At 44.1% G+C, this 22838-nt stretch overlaps 1 protein-coding gene across 1 annotated transcript in view; it reads left to right on the top strand.

The window, feature by feature from the left end:
• Positions 1-9676: 9676 nt before the first annotated feature.
• Positions 9677-22838, top strand: part of ABHD6 (abhydrolase domain containing 6, acylglycerol lipase) — a 54882-nt gene continuing 41720 nt past the window's right edge. The window contains exon 1 of the mRNA XM_028479184.2: positions 9677-9839. The gene's annotated coding sequence lies outside the window, so the exon portion shown is untranslated. The remainder of the gene's footprint in view (positions 9840-22838) is intronic.

The raw sequence follows: 22838 nt of genomic DNA, 5'->3' as shown, positions 1-22838 counted from the left end.
CATAGTGGCTGTATCAATTTACATTCCCACCAGCAGTGCAAGAGTGTTCCCTTTTCTCCACACCCTCTCCAGCATTTATTGTTTCTAGATTTTTTGATGATGGCCATTCTGACCAGTGTGAGATGATATCTCATTGTAGTTTTGATTTGCATGGAAAGGATTTCTTAAACAAGATATCAAAAGCACCAAATAGGGCTTCCCTGCCTGCGCGTCTGGAGCCTCTGCTCCACAACGGGAGAGGCCACAACAGTGAGAGGCTCACGTACGGCAAAAAAAACAAAAAAAAAGCACCAAATATAAAGGATAATTTAACTAAATTAAAATTAATGTTTGTTTATCCCAAAGTACTAAAGAAAGGGAAAAGATAAGTCACAAACTGGGAGAAGATATTTGCAACACATGTTAACTACAAACCATTAAGACATGGACAGAAAAATGAGGAAATGATATGAACAGGTGTTTCACAGACACAGAAACAGGAATGGCAAATAAATACATGAAAAATTGCTCAAGCCTATTAATCATGGCCATGAAGATGAAGATCACAATGAGATACCATTTTATCCACTAGATTGAAAAAGCCTTATTGTGCCAAGTGTTGGAAAGATCCTAAAAATATTCTCTTATACTGTCTTCTAAAAATTTAGTTTTGCCTTTTATGTTAAAGTCTTTAATCTATCTTGAATTCATGGGGGACGGGAGTGAGAATCGTTAAATTCCATATTCTTCTATACGAATAATTAATTGTTCTAGCACTTTTTACTGAATTGTCCTCCTTTCCCTGTTGATCTGAAATGTCAGCTTTGTCATAAACCAAGTTTCCCTATGTGCATGGGTCTGTTTCTGTGACTTCTGTTTCATTAGTGTTTTTATCTACCCCTACATGAATATATACTGTCTTAATAACTATACATTTTTAATAAGCTTGATGCTACCTTTCCTTCTTCATTGGGAGTATTTTGGCTTTTCTTGACCCTTTGCTCTTCCAGGGAATCTTAGAATCAGTTCATCTTCCTTGAAAAGCCCTGTTGAGATTTTGGTCAGAATTGCTTCTGATTTTGAAGGAAGTATTCCTAACTTTTCATTATTGAGGATCATACTTGCTCAAACTGTAGGTCTTTGGTAAATGCCTTTTAACTGGTTAAGGAAGTTCTCTTAGTTTCCTAAGAGTTATTACCATAAGGCACTGTTGAATTTTATTTTAAAATTTTGCAACTATTTAGATGATATTATAGTTTTTCTTTAATATATTCATGAGGTTAACTACAAGAATATTTCTCCTATCTTGGTTATGAAGTATCAAACTTTTTATATATTGCTGGACTCAATTTACTAATATTTTACTTAGGATTTTTACTTCTTTGTTTTTGAGTTATTTATGAGTAATATTGGTCTGATTATTTTGGTACAGAATTTACATTGGCATTGTCGAGTGAGTTGGGAGTATGTCCTTTCTTTCTATTTTCCAGAGGAACCTATGAGAGAGTAAAATGATCTATTCCTTGAAAGTTTAGATGTGCTTCTAAACTTTCTTAATGTTTCTGGGCTTAAAGTTTTCCTTTGATTAAAGATTTCATCAATATCTTTAGTAATTATAAGATAAGTTTTCTATAGTTTAGAACTGACATTTTGCTGATGAATTGAACTCTTTATCATTATGCAGTGATCCTCTCCATCCTTAATAATATTTTTTTTAGTCTATGTCATCTAATATTAATTTAGCTACACTAGCTTTCTTTCAGATAGTATTTGTCAGGTATATAATTTTCCATACTTTTACTTTCAACCTTTCCAGATTCCTGTGTTTTGGGAGTACCTCTTGAAACAGTGCCTCAGATTTTTTAACATTCAATTTGACAACTTCTGATTTTTAACTGAGGCATTTAGCTAATTTACATTTATTGTGTTAGTATATCTGGACTTATTTTTACTATCTTTTTTGGGGGGGAAGTGTCACTTTTTAATATACTTCTTTTGGGTTGATTGGTGTTTGTTTTTTTATTGGCTTATGTCATTTCCCTCCTTCTATTGGTTCAAAAGATAAATATGCATGTATGTTTGTGCGTACAAATATATGTGTCTTATTTGTGTTATTTTAGTGAATACCACTGACTTTTTACCGCACACATTTAACAAAGGCCAAAGTTATTATACTAATTCACTTCTCACACAAATGCAAAGGCATTAGGACACTTTAACTCCAATTACCTCTTTTCTAATTTATTGTTCCCAGCATTTTAGTTCTGACCTTGTATTAAACCTATAAATTTTATATTATTATTGTCACCATGATTGTTTTCTGCTGGCAGTTTTGTTTAGATTCACCATATTTATCAATTTCTTCACTCACTATTTCTGTTTTCATTTCAGTTCTTGAGTCATGCTTCTTCTTTCTGAAGTATATCTTAGAAGTTCAGTTAATCAAGTCTTCCAGTTGTAAAATCACCTTGTTTTAATCCGTATTTCACCCTCATTCTTTTTTTTTTTCTTTTTAATATTTGGCTTGTATTTAGGATCTGTTCTTACAAAGACAACATGAGTCTTTACACAGCAAGATCTCAAAGTCTGGCAAGATGCCTGCACTGTGAGAGGTACGTAGGGACTGAGACTGTTCTCGAACCAGTAGAATCACCTCTACAAGCCCACACTCATCCTGGAGTATATTCTCAGACTAATTTTTCTTTTTCATCCTTAATTATTTCAGTATTTACCTCTCAAAGATAGATATAAATGAGAAGAACAATAATAACATAGCAAACATATCCAAACACAATACCATGATCATATCTAAATTATTTTTAAAACCAGGAAGCTGCTTTTTTTTTTTTTTTTTTTTGACAAGCATTATATGTTTTACTTATTGGAGGTATCTAAAGGTAGTCACATTCATAGACACAGAAAGTAAAATGTTGGCTACCAGTGGTGGAGGTAAGGGGGAAATAGGGAATTATTGTTTAGGGGTATAGAGTTCCAGGTTTGCAAGATGAAAAACTTCTCTCAGACTACTTTTTTCTGCACCCTGCAGCCTGTGGGATCGTCCCTGACCAGGGATTGAACCCGCACCCCCTGCAGTGGAAACGTGGAGTCTTAACCACTGGACCACCAGGGAAGTCCCTCTTAAGATGGTGAGTATCCAGTTCTCAGGTCTTTGAAGATATTATTCTACTATCCTTTAGCTTCCAATGTTGCCATTGAGAAATCTGCTAACTATCTGGTTCCTTCTTTTGTGAGTAATGTTTTTTTTTTAATATCTAGCTGCTTTTGAGATCTTTTGTTTTTAGTGTTCTGCAGTTTCACTACAATGTTTCTTGGTGTGGACTTCCTATTATTTATCCTGCTTTATATGTTATGTTTCCTACATCTATGGAGTCATGTCTTTTTTCTGCTCTGGAAATTCTCAGCCATTACTCCTTCAAATTTGGCCTCTCCTTCCTTCTTCTTTGATGTTGATTAAATGGATTTTTAGGTCTTCTCAGTCTATCCTGCATATTCCATATCTTTTTTCCTGTTTTTTATATCATATCACTTGTGCTAATATGTCTGAGTAATTTCCTCAGATATGTCTTCCAAATCACCATATTTGGTTAATCATGATCTATGAGAATACTGGGTGCTCTCTTATGGAGAGCATCCTTATTTGTGCTTGGAGTGAAGGAACGCTACCCACCTGAGGCTGCTCTAGCCATTTGAGGGTCCTGATAAACATGGGACTCTCACGTGCAGCTTCTTAGAGCTGAAGGCTTAGTCTTCCAATATTGTTTATGGGTCTGCTATACATATCTGGTCTTGGGACAACCATGCATTTCACATTTATTTACTGCTCACTGCCCCTTACTCTTATGTTAACATACTTTCAGCCAAGCAACCCATGACAAAGTCTATTTTATCCAAGATAGAGGTGTTTTGAGAAGAAGCGTGTTTCAGAATATCTGGTTCACGGTATGCTGAGATACAATTTGAATTTTAAAAGCCTAAAGATGGGACTGTTAAATTTCACCATGTTTTTGGCATATTCCAAATTATTGAAACAATTCTGAACCCTGATTTTCTTCCCAGCTTTGTTTGATTTAAAATTTGATGACAAGTTCAGATTTCTGTTTATCTAAATTCTTTTTTTTTAATGTCATGGACATAGAATTGGAGAATTTCCATTAGAAAATTGCTTCCAGTCTGATATTGTCAGCTTAAAGAAAGTTGGGCCACAGTTGTTTAAGCTACGAATCCACTGAGCTGTGATGTTATACGGTCTAGATTGCTTCGTTTTGCCCATAAACAGGTAATAAAATGTTTTGTCCAAAGCCTACTACAGTCTGTATACAGTTCCTACAGCAGTCTTCAGATCTACTTATGCTAGTAACTGTTGAAAAATCCTTCCTTTGGAGTGATTATGCATGCTGAACTCATGTGAGCTCTTGGTAGTTACCTCTCTTGTTTCGATTTAATAATCATGCTCAGAACTTTGCTAGAAATCAACACCATCCCTCTTGGTCTCTAGATTCCTATATCAATCTTTCTCCCTATTTGAAGTGGGACTCTAACTCCAGTTAGAGTCTTGTGGCATGACTTCTCAAAGGTCACTGAATACATCTCTGAGGTCATACCCAAATATCCTTTTGGTTCCCAGGGCAATAATTTCTTTTGATCTGGTAACTGGGACTAATTGTTTAGGTTGTTGGGTGTTCTTTCCATGTCTTTCCTTCCTATCCTGGACTTGGTTTCCCTCTTCGTGATGTTCTAACCTGACCAAATGGAAGCTCTTTCTGTGTGATGAAGATGAAGTAAACAGGAACCTGGTGGTTTTGCTTTCCCTTTGCCATCTGTTAGCGTTACATATGCTCAGTTCTTTTTTTAAATTCATCTTCTTGATCCAAATCTGAATTTAAATTAAACTTTTTCTGTCTTTGGCATTCCAGTCTCAACCATTCTGAGTATTAGTCTCTCTTGCTGCTTGTTAAACGTTCAGGTTAATCTTTTGGAAAATTTCCATTATCTTCTAACTTATACACAGGTGATTGGAAAATACTTGGGCAGTGTTGGGGAGGAAGAAAATTTCCTCTACCCTTGTAAGTTCTTTTGGCTGGTCTAAGAATTAAACTGACATGAGACACATTAACAGACGAAAATCAAACAAAAGTTTAATAATGTGTATATAAGGGAGAGACCCAGGAGAACTGAGTAACTTGCCAACATGACCCAAACCCTCACCTTAAATATCAACTTTGGCTAAAGACAAAAAAGGATGTTTGAGGGTAGTGGTTTGGGACTTTACAGGGGAGAAGGCAAGTCACATGAAGATGGAAAAGCAAATGTTTGGTAAATAAGTGTTTGCTGGGCCAGGCAGAGACCATGGACACAGAGTGAACTCTGCCCTCTAGGCCCTGCCGGGGTTTCCCCCACCGTGCCTACTCCATATTCTTTGCAGATATGTCTGATGATAACTCTATCCTGGGAACAGCCCCTTTATCTAAATTGTTTAGGCAGCTAAGGGGGAGGTAAAAAAGAAAGATTTCCTGAGTCTTCTGTTTCTTAAAAGTAAGGAGCCTAAATTAATTCTCATGCCAAAGAGACATATTTTGAGGTGGCAAATTTTGCTCCCCTGCAGCAGTCACATTGCTCTCTCAAAGGCTTCCCTTTCCTTCCCATCCAGACTGTGCTCAACCGGCATTTTCAACAAATGAATCAATAGTGTAAGAACTGTCGTCTTAGAGCCTCCTGATTATTGAGTCCTTCTTTCCATGATCATATGCTACATTTTGACAAATGTTGACTTGTTGTCTCATGATATATTTTTATTTCTTAACTCTTGCTTTGATGTTCTGTTTTGGGGGTGTGTAATAATTTCATCCTGTAATTTAGACTAGAGTCAAAATGTATCTCCCACAACTTGATCCTACGCATAAACAGAGGCTTGACAATTATTTAATTCACAAATAAATGTATAATCAATATTTTGAATTTTTTGTAAAGAAGATGCTTTTTTGCCTAAAAATGTTAGTGTTTCATAGGTTTATAGATATAAGCTGCAAGGTGAGCTTTGCCATATCTTTCATAATTAATTCCATTACTAGTTATGGCAGTAGGCATCTTAGTGGTTAGAACATAGGTTTTGTGTTCATACACAGCTTGGTTTGGATTCTGGCAGTATCAGCTGTGTGATCTTGGGTAGCTTAAACTCTCTGAGCCTCAGTTTCCTCATCTGTAAAATGGGGCTAATAATAGTACCCACTTCACAGAGTTGTTGGGATGATTCATTGAGATAATATATGTAAAGCAGCACAAAAATTTATTTATTTATTTATTTTTGGCTGCATTGGGTCTTCGTGTTGCACGTGGGCTTTTCTCAAGTTGCGGCAAGCGGGGGCTACTCTTTGTTGTGGTGCACAGGCTTCTCACTGCGGTGGCTTCTCTTGTTGCGGAGCATGCAGTAGTTGTGGCTTGCGGGCTCTAGAGCGCAGGCTCAGTAGTTGTGGCACATGGGCTTAGTTGCTCCGCGGCATGTGGAATCTTCCTGGACCAGGGCTCAAACCCGTGTCTCCCGCATTGGCAGGCGGATTCTTAACCACTGTACCACCGGGGAAGCCCTCCATATACTATAGCATTTAAGTCTCAGCCATGTTGCATTCGTACTTATTTGGCCTTTGTACTTATTGTTACTCATAATTCCATCAGAGCTTGTGTGTGATCCTTGATTGAATAGTTACTAATATTTTCTTATTATTAAAAGACTCTAAGTCCTTTGGGGCAAGATGTGTTCACCAGAGTGTACCTGGAATGTAGTAGGTCCTTGGTAATATTCGATGAATGAATGAATGAATGAATGAACTTCTTTGACTGCTGGCCCCACCACTGGCTATGGGATCTTGAGTGAGTCAGTTAACCCTTCAGTGCTCCCATCTGTAAAGTGGGTTAGCACATCTCACAGGGTTATTGTGAGGACTAAGTGAGGTGATGTCTAGTGACCGATCAGTAATTAGTGTGCATTAAACAGTGGTGACCATTGGCACCACTCAGTTCTGACTGGTATGCTGCTGAGTCCAGGAGATGTCCATAGACTGTGTGGCAGGGTGAAGTCTGGGGCCCTTTGCTGCACCAGCTGGCAGAGGAGAGGTTTGGTGGATTGCCCCTGGGACGGCTCCCTGGCCTCCCACCCACCGCTGATTCCTCAAAGACAGTGAATGGGGCATTGCTGACTTGAGGTGGGACCACAGGTGAGTCCCCTCCTCTCCTCCTGCCTTCTGAGCTTCACTGTGAAGCAGAAGCTAATTAAGGCTTCTCTCCTGTCAGTCACCAGGTGGAGAAGAGTCACAGGCAAGGTGACTCCCACCTGGAGCTCAGTGTATCTAAATAAAAAACTCTGGGGGAAAAAAAAACTTCTCTGGATTTAGAAACTTCAGACCCTAGGAGGCCTCTGGGGCCACAAACTATGAATTAGAAGAAAAGATGAATTACCCATTTTTAAGGTTTTGGAGAGGAAAAAAATTAAATGTAAAAGACAGGTGTTTTCCAGTGTTCCAATAAACCAGGTAAAGCTTATTGATGGCTTCCAGCGTGGGGCCTTCCAGGAAGTCATCCATGCATTTCATTCCCTTATTTATTCATTCAACCCCTGAACAGCTGTTTGGTGAATGCTCCCTGAGCCTGAGATTGCTAATAAGTGGTAAGTGAGGACTAAAGTTCAGTCTTAGTCCCTGCTGCCTCTCTGGGCCTGCTCTTGGAGTGTTGAAGGACTGCTAGTTTGAGAAGAGTTAAGGCCAGAGAAGGTAACATGGCCTTTGATGAATAAATTGTCCCCAAAGCTCTGAGAACAAGTCCATGAAGCAAGTCAGATGAAGCTCTTGAAGTCTGAATGATGAGGTGGCCAATATCTTAGAAGAAGATGCTCCAGCTCCAGCCAGGGAGATTGTCCCAAACTCTGGATGGATTCCAGCAGCCCTGACAGAAGCAGATTTTACAGGGTTGTCACCAGTGGCCTCAGAGATTCACCTTTGCCACATCTCTGGGGCTTCTTATCCACGTCCCATTCTTAAAACCCAAGACCTGGCCAACTCAGCCAGGCTTTGCCAGTCTGGAGGGCTTGGCAGGCCTGAGGCTGCCTTTGTGGTGGATTTAAATGGACAAGAGAGTCCTGCTGGGTACTGGTCCCACCTAGGTCTGGAGTGAGAAGCTGACAAGCCAGGGACTCAGTGCAGGAGGAAGACACCTCTGCCGCAGCCACCACCACCACCACACACACACACACACACACACACACACACACACACACACGGTGCTCAGCACATAGTAAGTGCTCAGCAAATATTTGTTAAATGAATGAATAAGTACTTTGGTGGAAGAAGCCCACAATACAGTGTGGGTCTAAAGGGAACTTAAGGACGGCTTCCTGGAGGAAGTGACATTTGAACTGAGGTATGGAAAAGAGAGAGGAAGGAGTAGCCAGGCCAAGTAGGAAAGGATGAGAGTTCTTGGCAAAGGCTGAGGTGGTAGAGTTCAGCCCAGGCGCCCTTGGAATGCTAGAAAATGAGGCTGGAGTGGTAAACTGAGGCCAGATGTTCAAAAACCTAGGCTTTGTGGCAGATAAGTTAGACAAAAAACAGTAATTGAATTTTAATGGGTGATAACTTTTATGCTCCCCTCCCTATTTTTTTGGCCTGGTGAGGTTTAATTATCCTTAAAATGAAGAAATGGCCATAGCGGGCATTTAACCAGTGGTGGCTGAAAGCCTTATAAGACGGCTATTTTTGTCCCCAAGAGCTTTGGAGCTAGACGATCCAGGGTTGGAATTCCCCGTTCTGTCCTTAACAGGGCAAGCCCCTCTACTCAGAATTCTGAAACAGGAAGCCAATGTCCACCTCATAGGATCAAATGAGATAACCCATATAAGGTAGGGTTACTTTGCTTGCCGGAGAACCTGTCCGTCTCTCCGAGCCCTTAGAGGTCAGAGATCCAGCCTGAGTTACTGCCGGGCGCGGTGCCCAGCAGCGCTAGGCACACAATAGGTGCTCAGTAAATGAAACAATGCCGCGACGAATTCTGGTATCGCATTGTGAAACTGTGTGTGGCCCTCTGGGTTCCGATCCCTCCCCCAGGCCGCAAGTGAGCGCCTTCGGGGCGGGGCTGGGGTGTTTGGGTTCTTCCCCTCTTCCCCGACCCTCGCCCCTGGCTCCGCGGCGTGAAAACAGTAGGCGCTATTGGATGCCTGGAGACGGGTTGTACGGAATACTAACTTTACACTCCGGGCTTAACGCTATAAGCCGGGGGCGCCGGGGAGCTGGGGGTTCTCGCCCCTGAGCCCCCAAGACAGAACTCGACAGCCGGGGAGCAGCGCTGTGGGCCGGGCGCGGGCGGAGCCGGCTTTTCTGTCGGAGGACGTAGGCCCTCACGCAGCGCCTTTAAGGCTCCGAGCCGAGCCGGCCCCGGAGCTGAGAGCTGCGCGGGCGCGGGCGTTGCTGCTGGACCTGAGCAGGGGCCCGGGGCCGAGGACAGGCGTCTAGATAGTGCGGCTGGTCCCCGGCGGCTGAGGTCAGGTGAGGTGAGCGCTGGTGGGGCGGGCTGAGGCGGGGTGGGGGTGTGCACGTCTAGGAGGGAGTATCCGGGGGCTCCTCCTATGGCCCTGTGACCTACCCTCCGCTTACCGAGTGCGGGCTGCCTGGCCTCCCTCCAAGCGGCACGAGGTGAAGAAGGGTCGGGAACCTGCACCTCCGTTTTTACTCCGTTCCCCCGCCCTGGCATCAGCCCCTGCGCGCTTCCTTCCGGTGCCTGGATAGGTTTGACATTCCGGAATCGCTGGTCCCCCTACTTCCCGGGCCCGGGGTGCATGTTTTCCTAAGGCCGCGGACAAGGTGAGGATGGGTCGGGGACCTGCAACCTCTTTCTATTTGGCCTCCCCACTGCTTGCGCCATCATCAACCCGTGTGCGCTCCCCACCCAAGTGCCCGGGTGGTTTGGAGGCTCCTGCACCCCCGTTTCCCCCACTTTCTGGGGAAGGGCTGCTGCTCGGCTGCCCTGCCAGCCGCAGTCACCTGCCCCCAGACATCTGCACCCCTCAAGACCTCCCCCAGCCCAAACCGACCTCCAGCAGCCTTTCAGCTCCCCTTTCCCCAGCCTGCCCCAATTCCCTTGCCCTTGCGCCCTCTCCTCCCCGCAACTGGCGAGTCAGGATACTGGTCCAAACACCCTGACAGCCTGGAGCCGGCCGGCCGACAACCACGGCATCCCCAGCCCACTCCTACAAGGGCTTCCTGGCAGTCTTGGAAATGCGGATTGTGTAACGCCAGCTGCAGGGCAGAGCACGTGCGGGTTTGCACCCCTGAACCCGCAGACGAGTGGAGGAGGCCAAGTTGACAGAGTGAGGTAGGGAGGGAGGAAGAGAGTGCCAGAGGGTGAAGAGGCTGTGCATCCAGGCCAACGTATGAGTCCTTTTTTGTGCCCCCGGGCCTGGCTGGTTAAGTAACAAAAGGTTCCTACTGAGACCAGAGGCCAGCATTTGTCTCACCTCTCACCAGCTCAGAAATCCCTAATGGCTGACTCCACCTGGCTGGGAGTTAAAAATAGTTTATTATTAATGAGAGCTGATGTACAATAAGCAAATACAGGGTGCCAGGCCCTTTCCTAAGCACCTTAAAAAAACTTACCTGCCTTATTTCTCCCAACAGCCCCATGAGGTAGGTGCCACCACTGTGCCCATTTCTTAGAGGAGGAATGTGAGGGGTTCAGATATGGTTCCCTCCCAGGACACACAGTGAGTCTGACCTCAAAGCCCCCATTCTGAACCACTAGACTTATTTTATTGTTACTAATAAATTCTTATCAACAATATTTTTAAAATATAGGACGTTAGAAATTAGAGAAATTAATAACCTGTGTTCCTACCATCAGTTTATTTTTCTAAAATTAGGTTTTCAGACCAGCAAGAGATCCTTGGTAGCCTCCTCAAGGATACTGATGCCCAGAGAGGAGAAGGGACTTGCTTGAGGCCACACAGCCTGACAATGCCAGGACCGGGGTGCAAAACAGGTCCTGGGATAGTTACTTGGGTACTTCCTGGGTTCTCTGATGCTGCCTCAGCCTTTCAGCCTAAGCCCCTGGAGACCCTGCCCCCTCCCCCTCTGCATTGTGACCTCCCCTTTCCTTCTCTGCTTCCTTTGCTCTAGCCCAGGCTAGTGAACACACATTCTTCAGCTGCTGCCTTTGCTTAGGTTGTCCCCACCTCTGGGAATGCCCTTCATGGAATCTCTAATGTCTAAATTGTCAAAAGTTCAGAAATAACAGAAGTATAACCGATGAATCACCAAAGTAGTAATTAGTAATAATTTATTGTGCACACACCAAAAAGACAGAACCCGGAGCACTCAAACCAAAACAATGGGATGAGTCTCAGGGATATATTATTATAAAGCAGCTTACATAGGGAGAAAGCAGTGACGGTTTACTCTTTACAGTGTTTGGTTATAGTATTAGAATTTTCTTAAATAACAGGGAATTGGTTAATAGTTACCTCATATCAACCTTGGGAAACAGTTAAGGTTTTGCTTATGATTTTTAGGGATAAGCAAGAAATGAGCCAGGTTAAGTTAATCTTGCAAAATAAATTAAGCTTTGTATGACTAAACTGGTCTCATATGCTCAGGGAATTTTTAAGTCTGGTCTCCCATTTGTTTTTGATTTAACAAAATATTATCTACCCCTTAGGGTCTAGCTCATCTGTCCCCTCCAAGAACACTCCCCTGATTTCTCCCCTGCCCCCAACTAAAATTTGTTTCTTTCTCACTTGGGATCCCATAGCTGGGATCCTACTACCTTCTACTCCCATGATGGTGTTTGGAAAGTTCTGCAGCACGCATCTGTCTTGTCCTGTTGGGTGCAGTTGTGCTGGCAGGATCACGAGTGTTCCCCAAGACTCCTCTTTCACCTGCCTGGTGAAGCCCCAGGACAGAGAAAGAGGTCCATGGGGGATGGGGTGGTTTCTGAAGAAAGGATAAGCTCAGGATTTCTGAACCCTGCTACCCCAAACTCCCTTCATTGAGCTGCAGCTGATCAAAGAGAGAATGGCTCAGTGTGGTACCGAGTGTTATAATTACATGTTTGTTTTTGTTTATAACCCAAAGGATTCCCACCAGAAAATCAGAGAGACTTGGGTCCAAATCCCATTCCTACCACTTGGTAGCTGTGTGGCCATGGGCCAGTTACCTAAACTCTGAGCCTCAGCTTCTGGTAATAGTACCTGCTTCAGAAGGCAGTGGTGAGATTTAGATAAAACAAAGCACAGGGCCCAGCATGTGGTAAGCACTCAATAAGTACCAGCTATTATGAAGAGTGAGCACCACTTTGAATTACTGGAGAATTATTAACTCATTATTAAATGGCTCATACTGACTGTGCTTAGAGGTGGGTCAAGGGAGTTCGGGCCAGGGAGAGGTAAGCATTTTTTTAAATTTTAATTTATTATTATTATTTTTTAAAGATTCTGTACTTTAATTTTTTATTTATTTATTTAATTTTGGCTGCACTGGGTCTTCGTTGCTGCACGCGAGCTTTCTCTAGTAGTGGTGAGCGGGGGCTACTCTTTGTTGCAGTGCGCGGGCTTCTCATTGCGGTGGCTTCTCTTGTTGCGGAGCACGGGCTCTAGACGCGCGGGCTTCAGTAGTTGTGGCACGCAGGCTCAGTAGTTGTGGTGCATGGGCTTAGTTGCTCCGCGGCATGTGGGATCTTCCCAGACCAGGGCTCAAACCCGTGTCCCCTGCATTGGCAGGCGGATTCTTAACCACTGTGCCACCAGGGAAGCCCTCTTTTAGTTTTTGTAGGAATATAGTTGATTTACAATTTTTTTTTTTTGAGATAAATACTTTTTGTACTCAGAAAGGCCGGTGAGAGTTTCTTCAACTCCAAACCATCCATTGCCTTTACAATGAGATAGAATTGCCTTTCTATTTTTTAGCTTTTTAAAAATTTATGAACTTCTAGTTGTGTGAGGATCTGCGCACCTGGAATGAATGCGTGAATGCGGTTTGTTCAATTGTAAGTGATTATGAAACAATGATAGGAGAAAAAAACTTGCTCTTAGAGATGACCTTGGTTTGCAGTGTGTGTTGGTTCAGGCCTATCTTGGGGGCAAGAGGTTCCATGCAAAAATTATCTGGATTTGGAGGGAAGGAAAGCAAGAGTGTTTTATCCTAGTACTCTAGTGAACTGCTAAGAGTGGAAATCAACTTCCCTGTGTCATGTTCTTTTCCAGCTCCTGGTTATTCTGATGACTAGATCGATTATTACAATGATGAGTGTTCAGAAGAAGAGGGCCAGGAATGCCCCGCTCAAAGCTGTGTTTGGAATATGCTGGGAAGCTAGTTATGCAAGTTGAAAAAACAAATTTTATTTTAAAATTTCTCCTAAATTGATTCTTTGTTGGAATACATTAGGATTCCATTTGATAGTTTAAGGACTGTTGAGTTTAGATATTTTAAGACATAAGGTTTTGTAAGTTTCACAGTTCTATGGAGTTTAGCAGACTTTTAGGACTTTTCTTTATTTCTGTGACCCTGTAGGGACATAAACACTTTTTGTACTATCCATTACAGTGACCTTTAGCCACATGTGGCTATTTAAATTAAAATTAATTCAAATTAAATAAAATTAAAAATTCAGTCACACTAGCCACATTTCAATTGCTCATGTGCCGTGTGGCCAGCAGCTACCGTATTAGGCAGAGCAAATAGAGAACATTTCTGTCTTCACAGAAAGTCCTATGGGATAGCACTGTTTATAAGGCCATGGGAAAGCCACTTGATTATGGGGTTAAGTTCCCTTCTTTCTGGCAAGTCATGTGCAGGCCAAGAAATGGAGTGTGCAGAGGATGTTTTACTGTCAAGAATGAGGATGTTAATAAATCCCCTTAGCCTCATTTTGGCTGAATGGCTCACTGGCTTTTAACACTGCCGGATTCAAAGGATGGGAGAGAGGGTGGAATCAGATGAAATGTCTCTGGGCAGTGCATCTCCTAGCTGCATGTTAGAACCTTCTAGAGAAGATTAAAAAATACTCATGCCTGGACTCTGCCCCAGGCCAGCTGAATCTGAATCTCCGAGGGTGGTCCCTGGAATCCCAGGAATCTGTATTTTTTTAAAGCTCCCTGGGGGATTCTGTTGTGCAGACCCGGTTGAGAACCACTGCCTTCAAGAGAACAACTGCCTTCTAGACTGTGCCCTTAAAATAAAAAAAAAATTCCTGAGCACTGGAAGAAAGTGTTTCAAGGTAGATTGTGGTTAAAAATGTTCCTGATTAACTACAGTAGTAAAGGTTGGAGTTGAGTGGGCTCACTTCCTGTAGAAGTGGTCTCCACTGAGGGTAGCTTTCCCCCTAGGGAGCATTTGGCAGCATCTGGAGACATTTTTGCTTGTCACAACTTGGGGGCCTCTCACCAGTGGACAGATGCCGAGGATACTGCTAATTACCCTCACAATGCATAGGAAATGCAGAGGAAATGCAGAGGAAAGCCCCTCAGAACAAAGAATTAATCCGGCCCCAAAGACATAATTTTTGCAAACCAAAGTCCTCCCTGACCTTGGATGTAGTTGCCTCTTCAGAAGAGGTCAAGGGGGCTTCCCTGGTGGTTCAGTGATTAAGAATCCGCCTGCCAATGCAGGGGACACGGGTTTGAGCCCTGGTCTGGGAAGATCCCACATGCTGCGGAGCAACTAAGCCTGTGCGCCACAACTACGGAGATCGTGCCAAGAAATGGAGTGTGCAGAGGATGTTTTACTGTCAAGAATGAGGATGTTAATAAATCCCCTTAGCCTCATTTTGGCTGAATGGCTCACTGGCTTTTAACACTGCCGGATTCAAAGGATGGGAGAGAGGGTGGAATCAGATGAAATGTCTCTGGGCAGTGCATCTCCTAGCTGCATGTTAGAACCTTCTAGAGAAGATTAAAAAATACTCATGCCTGGACTCTGCCCCAGGCCAGCTGAATCTGAATCTCCGAGGGTGGTCCCTGGAATCCCAGGAATCTGTATTTTTTTAAAGCTCCCTGGGGGATTCTGTTGTGCAGACCCGGTTGAGAACCACTGCCTTCAAGAGAACAACTGCCTTCTAGACTGTGCCCTTAAAATAAAAAAAAAATTCCTGAGCACTGGAAGAAAGTGTTTCAAGGTAGATTGTGGTTAAAAATGTTCCTGATTAACTACAGTAGTAAAGGTTGGAGTTGAGTGGGCTCACTTCCTGTAGAAGTGGTCTCCACTGAGGGTAGCTTTCCCCCTAGGGAGCATTTGGCAGCATCTGGAGACATTTTTGCTTGTCACAACTTGGGGGCCTCTCACCAGTGGACAGATGCCGAGGATACTGCTAATTACCCTCACAATGCATAGGAAATGCAGAGGAAATGCAGAGGAAAGCCCCTCAGAACAAAGAATTAATCCGGCCCCAAAGACATAATTTTTGCAAACCAAAGTCCTCCCTGACCTTGGATGTAGTTGCCTCTTCAGAAGAGGTCAAGGGGGCTTCCCTGGTGGTTCAGTGATTAAGAATCCGCCTGCCAATGCAGGGGACACGGGTTTGAGCCCTGGTCTGGGAAGATCCCACATGCTGCGGAGCAACTAAGCCTGTGCGCCACAACTACGGAGATCGTGTGCTGCAACTACTGAAGCCCGCGTGCCTAGAGCCCACGCTCTGCAACAAGAGAAGCCACCGCAATGAGAAGCCCGCACACCGCAACGAAGAGTAGCCCCCGCTCGCCGCAGCTAGAGAAGGCTGGCGCCCAGCAACAAAGACCCAACGCGGCCAAAAATAAATAAATAAATAATTTTTTTTTTTTTTAGAAAGAGAGAGATCAAGATATCCTCCTAAACGGAACCCTCAGAAACCCTCTTGATCATATTTCAGGTTGTTCAATCCCAGAAGCTGTGCAGGGTGTTGCTGCCCGTGGTTGTATGCCTTTGGGGCTGTACGAGAGAAACTGCTGATTCAGGGAAGCTGTACCTCCTGCTGAAGGTGTGGGCAGGTTCTTACTTACACTGCTGCAGGTTGAGATCCTCTTCTTGTGAAGTAATTACCCAAAGTGACAGCAGCCTTGCTCTACGTGGTTTAAGCTGTGGCTTTTGGCTATTGGTATTGGGTGTTTGATCTGTGATATACCCAGAATGGGATTCAAGCTTGGACTTCCCTGGCGGTCCAGTGGTTAAGACTCTGCACTGCCACTGCAGGGGGCATGGGTTCTATCCCTGGTCAGGGAAGTTCCACATGCTGCGTGGTACAGTCCCCCCCCCAAAAAAAAGATTATATGGAATAGGATTCAAGCCTTATATGTGATGAAGTTTGGGAACTGAGCTATGGGTTACACTCTGGGAATATAAAGATAGCAGGCATCTGAACAGACCTGGGCACAGTGGCAGTGCAGGGTGATGGAGGTGTGGTGTTTCTGAGCACAAATTTGTGTGCCCGATACACAGAAAGGCCAAACAAACCAAAACGTCAGGGTTTGGAGCAGAGAAAGTTTATTGCAGGGCCAAGGAAGGAGAACAGGTGACTCATGCTCAAAAACCCCAAACTCCCTGATGGTTTTGGGGGAGACCGTTTTAAAGTCAAATTTGGGGTGCGGGCTGCAGGTTGTGAGTTTCTTCTGATTGGTTGGTGGTGAGGTAACAGGGTAGTGCTCCAGGAATCTTGTGCTCATCCTGAAGTTACCATCCTCCACCGGGGTGGGGGACTTAGTTTCTGCAGAAGAGGTCAAAGATACTGTGATGTATATTCCCTGAGGAGGAACCAGGACCCTGCCCCAAGGCTGCACTATTCTGACCGCTCCTCTGTTTGTGCATTCCCTCTCTTCCCTGATTAGCAACTGTTTGAATCTTCCCTTTGGAACTCAGGGAAGGTCAAGGAGGCTGAATGAAAACTACAAACAAGAAATGGAGGACACAGAAGGGCTTTTGTGCCTAGAAGGGCCCCATAGGGTCCTGCTCAGTTTCAGTGGCAGGGCTTTCTAGCTCCGCCTAGGAAGGCAGGGCAGCTCTTCCCAGCTGTGCTGTGAGCAGTCGCATCCGCAGTCACTGCTTTGAGCAGTCCCCGTGCATCATCTCATTTTGTCCCCACACTGAGGCTCTAAGAGGTTCAGTGACTTGCCAAGGTCACACACGGATCAGTGACAGAGCAGAGAATTGAACCCAGGTTATGGAACTGCGCAGCTGAACCCTCAGAGGAGCATTTATAGATGGGGTAATGTTTTCGTAGCCAAGACTTGAAGGTTAAGCGGGAGCTCACCAGGCAGGGGCGTGCTAGGGAGAGGGGAGCATCTGTGCCAAAGCTGTGAGGGTGTGAAGGAGAGTAAGGCGTCGGGATTGCAGATCATTCAGGGAAAGGTGGGGCGGGGGGCCTTCCGTGTCATGCTGAGGGCCACTGTGAGCCACCAGTGGAGTAGGGGCAGAGGAGAGAAGAGCTGTGTGCCATTGGGCACCTGGCTTAGCCTCTCTGGGTCTCACCTTCCCTTCTGAACTGGAGCCTCTAAAGCTACACTGCTCTGATGAGGAACGTTCATTTTATTGGTGGCCGTAATGAACAAAGTGAAGGAATGGCCTGCAGTGGTGCTGCTGGGGCCGCCCTGCTGATTCATGGCTTTCATGCTTTCACTTGGTATTTATACCAAGTGCCCACCAAGTGTTACGAGTCCAAGCTTGCTCCGCTCGCCGCACAAGAGGCCAGTGAATCGGAGACGAGCTGTTGAGGCAAGGAAGACGACTTTATTCGGAAAGCTGGCTGACTGAGAAGATGGCAGACTAGTGTCTCTGATAAACCATCTTATCTGGATTTGGATGCAAGTTTCTTTTATAGAATCAGAGAGGGGGAGGTGGTGAGGAAGTAAAGTAATAAGGCAGAATAGAGTGGGAGAGGCGGAGAGGAAGTAAAGTAAAAGGGCCATCGGTCTTGCAGAACATCTCCTGGAATGACCAGCCTCCGTGAGGGGATGTGTTAGTTTCTTTTTTTCTTGCAGCCGTTCACAGGTGGGCAGGGTTCCCTGAGGCAGGCCATTATGTTTGAGTATAATAACAAAAGCAACTGAAAAGCAAAGGTTAAAGTCAAAGAAGCAGATCCAACTGTGGGGTCCCATTTAGCTCTTCCCTGTCACACAAGGGCAAGGCACGTGTATGCTAAAGTGCCATGGCAGATGCAGAGATGTAGTAAGACTTGTCTTCAAGGAGCTTGCAGCCTAGTGGAGGGTACAGCCAGTGTTTTCGTGAGTATTATGGTAAAAGATGCAGGTCATAAATACTTGTAGGTATGGAGAATGAAGGCAAGGTTGCTAATGGCTGGGGGACTGAAGGAGATAACTCTTAGTTCTGCCAGAAAGATTTGTTAGGAGATGGGGATAGATAGAGGGTATCGTCCAGGTCGACAGAAAATGGGGCAGTGGAGAAAAATACAAAGCCAGTTCAGGTACAGTCACCAGAGGGTCAGATTATCAGCCTATCCAGTAACAGATTCCCCACAGTTTCCAGGTTTTAGCGGGGAAGCAGATGTTATAACAGGAAAATATTCATTAATGGACTTGCCACTTACAAACTTGGGTCCCACCCCATCGTGCCTCCCTCTCTTTTCAACACTGGTGTCCAGCCATTCTCCAGGAGCATCCATCTCTTGGTCATTGTCTCTCCCAGGTCATAAGGACATTTTACAAATACAAGACAAACCTTGGAGAGAGAGATATGGAATTTCATGAACTCACCGCAGAAGCCACATGTCTGTGGAGGCAGTAATAGATGGGGTCTGGCCATGTGACACCTGTTAGTTGATGACGAGAGGGCGGGACTTGAAAATCAAAGGATTGAGAGGCCTGGGGCAAAGCAGTAAAGCATTTTTGCAAAAAACATCCCCTGTGTGATAGCGCTGTGACATCCAAATGGTAACTGGAAGGACTTAACCATACTCTAAGGCAATTTACATGCGATTTATTCTTTGTTCTAAGAATTAGCACAGGATGTCAGTTATAACTTAAATTTTGTTCCATATTTGCTATTGATCTTAGGATAGACAGATTTTGATTTTTGTTTACTTATTTGGATAAAGTTCTAAACAAAACTGTGTTTTAACTATGAAATTTTGAGCATGGCATCACCTTTTTCTGATGCTGATTTCCCTGTGTTACAGAGATCTCTGGAGAAGAGATTCTGACTAGAGAAGGTAGGGACCAGCTCATGAAGGGCTCTGAATGCTGAACCTCATGCTGGGAGCCAGAGATCTTGTCCTGGTAGAACCTGCCAGCTGTTTATAACAGGGCTCCTTTTTGTCTCACACTGGCTTTGTCCCTGCAGTTAGAAAATACTGTAGACCAACTTCCCTCCTTTAGAAATGACAAAGCCCTCTTTAATCTCCTTGCTTTTCTTTTGAGTTCGGAGCACAGATTCGAGCCATGGGAGAGTGTTTTGGGGCCCTGAGGTTCTATTTCAGGCCTTCTGCTATTGCATACCCATATAGAGGGCTATTTTAATTCCTTTGAGTCATGTGGAAAATAGTCACTTATGTGATGCTCTCTCTAGCACTTTACCTTTGAGAGCTGATCTCAGACAATGACAGTGCATGTGTTTGCATTAATTCATAGAGCAGTGTTCGAATTAAAGCTTGTTCTGGGCTCCCTGAGAGCCTGAAGACTTTGTGGTCCTTGGAGGTAAAGGGTCAAGTGGCTTTTGGCTCCTCTTTTATCCAGTGGAAGACTGGCTTGTATTTCTGTAGGGTTTTCTTGCTTTAAGCATGATTTCAAGCAGGTGGTTATTTCAGACTAATCACCACAGCCTACATGTTGATCCCAGAGGCTGATGCTTTGAAGATGCTGGGCTAGTTCAGGATACGTTGTACATGTTTCATTGCCTTGCTTCTTGGCCAATACTATTTTTTTTTAGAAGATATGCCACTGGGTACATAAGCCACCTGCCTTCCAGCTGAGCCCCTGATTGATCTGCCTGCCTCTCTCTCCTCGGGCTGTGTCCCTTCTCCTCAGGATTGGGTAGCAGGATTTTCTGGTTCTCTGATTCTCTGTCTACAGGACCAGCCTGCTAGGCTGAGCTTCCTTGCCCGCAGTGCTTGCCCCAGGTGGCAGAAGCAGGGGATGGGGCTGTGGGCTTGGCTGGCTCTCGAGCAAAAACCCCCATGGGGAATCAGCTGCTAGTGATTTGGTACAAAGCAGGACCGAGTGAATCTTCTTATCAGTACCTTTCCCAGAACCATGAAGGAGATACACTTTCTGTGGCTATTGAGCATGTGAAACGTGGCTAGCGCAGCTGAGGAGCTGAATTTTACGTTTTATTTAGTTTTGATCATTTTAAATTTAAACAGTCACCATGTGGCTAGTGGCTACTGTATTGGACAATGTAGGATAGACCATTGTACTTGAGGAGTTTATATTGTATTTTTTAAAAAATTTTATTTTATTTTATTTACTTATTTTTATTTTTGCCTGCATCAGGTCTTAGTTGTGGCATGCAGGCTCTCTTTGTGGCTCGCAGGCTCTTCACTGTGGTGCGTGGGCTTCTCTCTAGTTGTGTCGTGCGGGTTTTCGCTTCTCTAGTTGTGGCGCGTGGGCTCAGTAGTTGTGGCACACGGGCTTAATTGCCCTGCGGCACATGGGATCTTAGTTACCCGACCGGGGATCGAACCCGCGTCCCCTGCATTGCAGGACGGATTCTATACCACTGGACCACCAAGGGAGTCCCTATATTGTATTTTTTAATTAAATAGGAAAAACCTTGAACATGCACATGGTAGCAATTCAAAAGGTACAAAAGGATATCAGTGAAAAGTCTCCCTCATCTCTGCCCCTTGCCTCTCAGTTTCCTTCCTAGCCCCAGTCATGATTACCATCTGTATCCATCCTGAAACATTTTACACACATATAAGCGTAACATGCATATTTCTCTCTCTCTCTCTCTCAATGCAAGAGATGTTATTCTACCCATTCTCTTCTGTTCCTTGCATTTTTAGTTAACAGTGTACCTTGGAGGTCATTACCCGTAGAGACAAATATGCCTCATTATTTTAATGGCTTATAGTTAATTTTATTTGTATTTAATGGCTATACATTATACTTCTTTATAAAGTTGTATCATCATTTACTTAACATATCCCCTATGAGTGGGCATGTGAGTTCCAATTTTTTTTGCCATGATAAGTAATACTATAACAACCCTTCACAAACATGTTCTCAAACATGTTCAAGTCTGAACACAAATAAGTTCCTAGAAATTAGATTATTAGATCAAAGGTATGTGTACTGCACATTGCTGCAGATTTTGCCAAAATGCCATCTGTAGAGTTTGTTGATGGGAGTATAAATCTGTACCTTGCGTGAGGGCATCTATTTTCCCACGGCCCCAGCAGCAGTCTGTTATTACACTTTTTGTTCTTTGCCAATACAATAAACAAAGATCACCATCACCTTGTAGGTTTAATTTGCATTTCTCTTGTAAATGAGATTGAGCCTCTTTTTATATGTCGAAGAGTCATTTGTGTTTCCTTTCTGTTACATGATCTACTCAGATCATTCGCCCGTTTTTCTACTGGATTTTTTTTGTTGTTTTTATTGATTTGTAGGAACCCTTTATTAGTCTGTCGTCTCTGATATGTATTGACACATTTTAACCTTGTTCATGATATCCTTTTTAAAGTATTTATTTTATTTATTATTTATTTTATTTATTAATTTGGTTGTGCCGGGTCTTAGTTGCGGCCGGCAGGCTCCTTAGTTGCAGCTCTCCGGCTCCTTTATTTGCAGCACATGTGCTCCTTAGTGGCAGCCAGTAGGCTCCTTAGTTGCAGCTCACGGGCTCCTCAGTTGTGGCACACAAACTCTTTGTTTCGGCATGCATGTGGGATCTAGTTCCCTGACCAGGGATCGAACCTGGGCCCCCAGCATTGGGAGTGTGGAGCCTTAACCACTGCGCCGCCGGGGAAGTCCCATGATATCCCTTTCCATGTGGACATTTAAAAACATTTTTATGTAGTCAGCTTATTAATCTTTATGTTATGGCCTCTAGGTTTTAAATCTTAACTTAGAAAGGCTTTCCCTGTGAAGATGTTTTCAAACAGAGTTCTCATGTTTTCTTCTAGAACTTTCATGGTGTTATTTTTTTTTTAATTTTTAAAATTTAATTTTATTTGTTTATACAGCAGGTTCTTATTAGTCATCAATTTTTTTTTTTTTTTTTTTTGCGGTACGTGGGCCTCTCACTGTTGCGGCCTCTGCCGCTGTGGAGCACAGGCCCCGACGTGCAGGCTCAGCGGCCATGGCCCACAGGCCTAGCCGCTCCGCGGCGTATGGGATCCCCGGACCAGGGCACGAACCCGTGTCCCCTGCATCGGCAGGGGGACTCCCAACCGCTGCACCACCAGGGAAGCCCTAGTCATCAATTTTATACACATCGGTGCATACGTGTCAATCCCAATCGCCCAATTCTTCCCACCCCCACCCCCCTGCCGCTTTCCCCCCTTGATGTCCATACGTTTGTTCTCTACATCTGTGTCTCAACTTCTGCCCTGCAAACCGGTTCATCTGTACCATTTTTCTAGGTTCCACATACATGCGTTAATATACGATATTTGCTTTTCTTTTTTGACTTACTTCACTCTGTATGGCAGTCTAGATCCATCCACATCTCAACAAATGACCCAATTTTGTTCCTTTTTATGGCTGAGTAATATTCCATTGTATATATGTACCACATCTTCTTTATCCATTCGTCTGTCAGTAGGCATTTAGGTTGCTTCCATGACCTGGCTATTGTAAATAGTGCTGCAATGAACATTGGGGTGCATGTGTCTTTTTGAATTATGGTTTTCTCTGGGTATATGCCCAGTAGTGGGATTGCTGG

The sequence above is a fragment of the Physeter macrocephalus genome, chromosome 18, assembly GCF_002837175.3.
Source record: "Physeter macrocephalus isolate SW-GA chromosome 18, ASM283717v5, whole genome shotgun sequence".
Taxonomy (NCBI): Eukaryota; Metazoa; Chordata; class Mammalia; order Artiodactyla; family Physeteridae; genus Physeter; species Physeter macrocephalus.
This window is presented reverse-complemented; position numbering and strand designations above follow the sequence as displayed.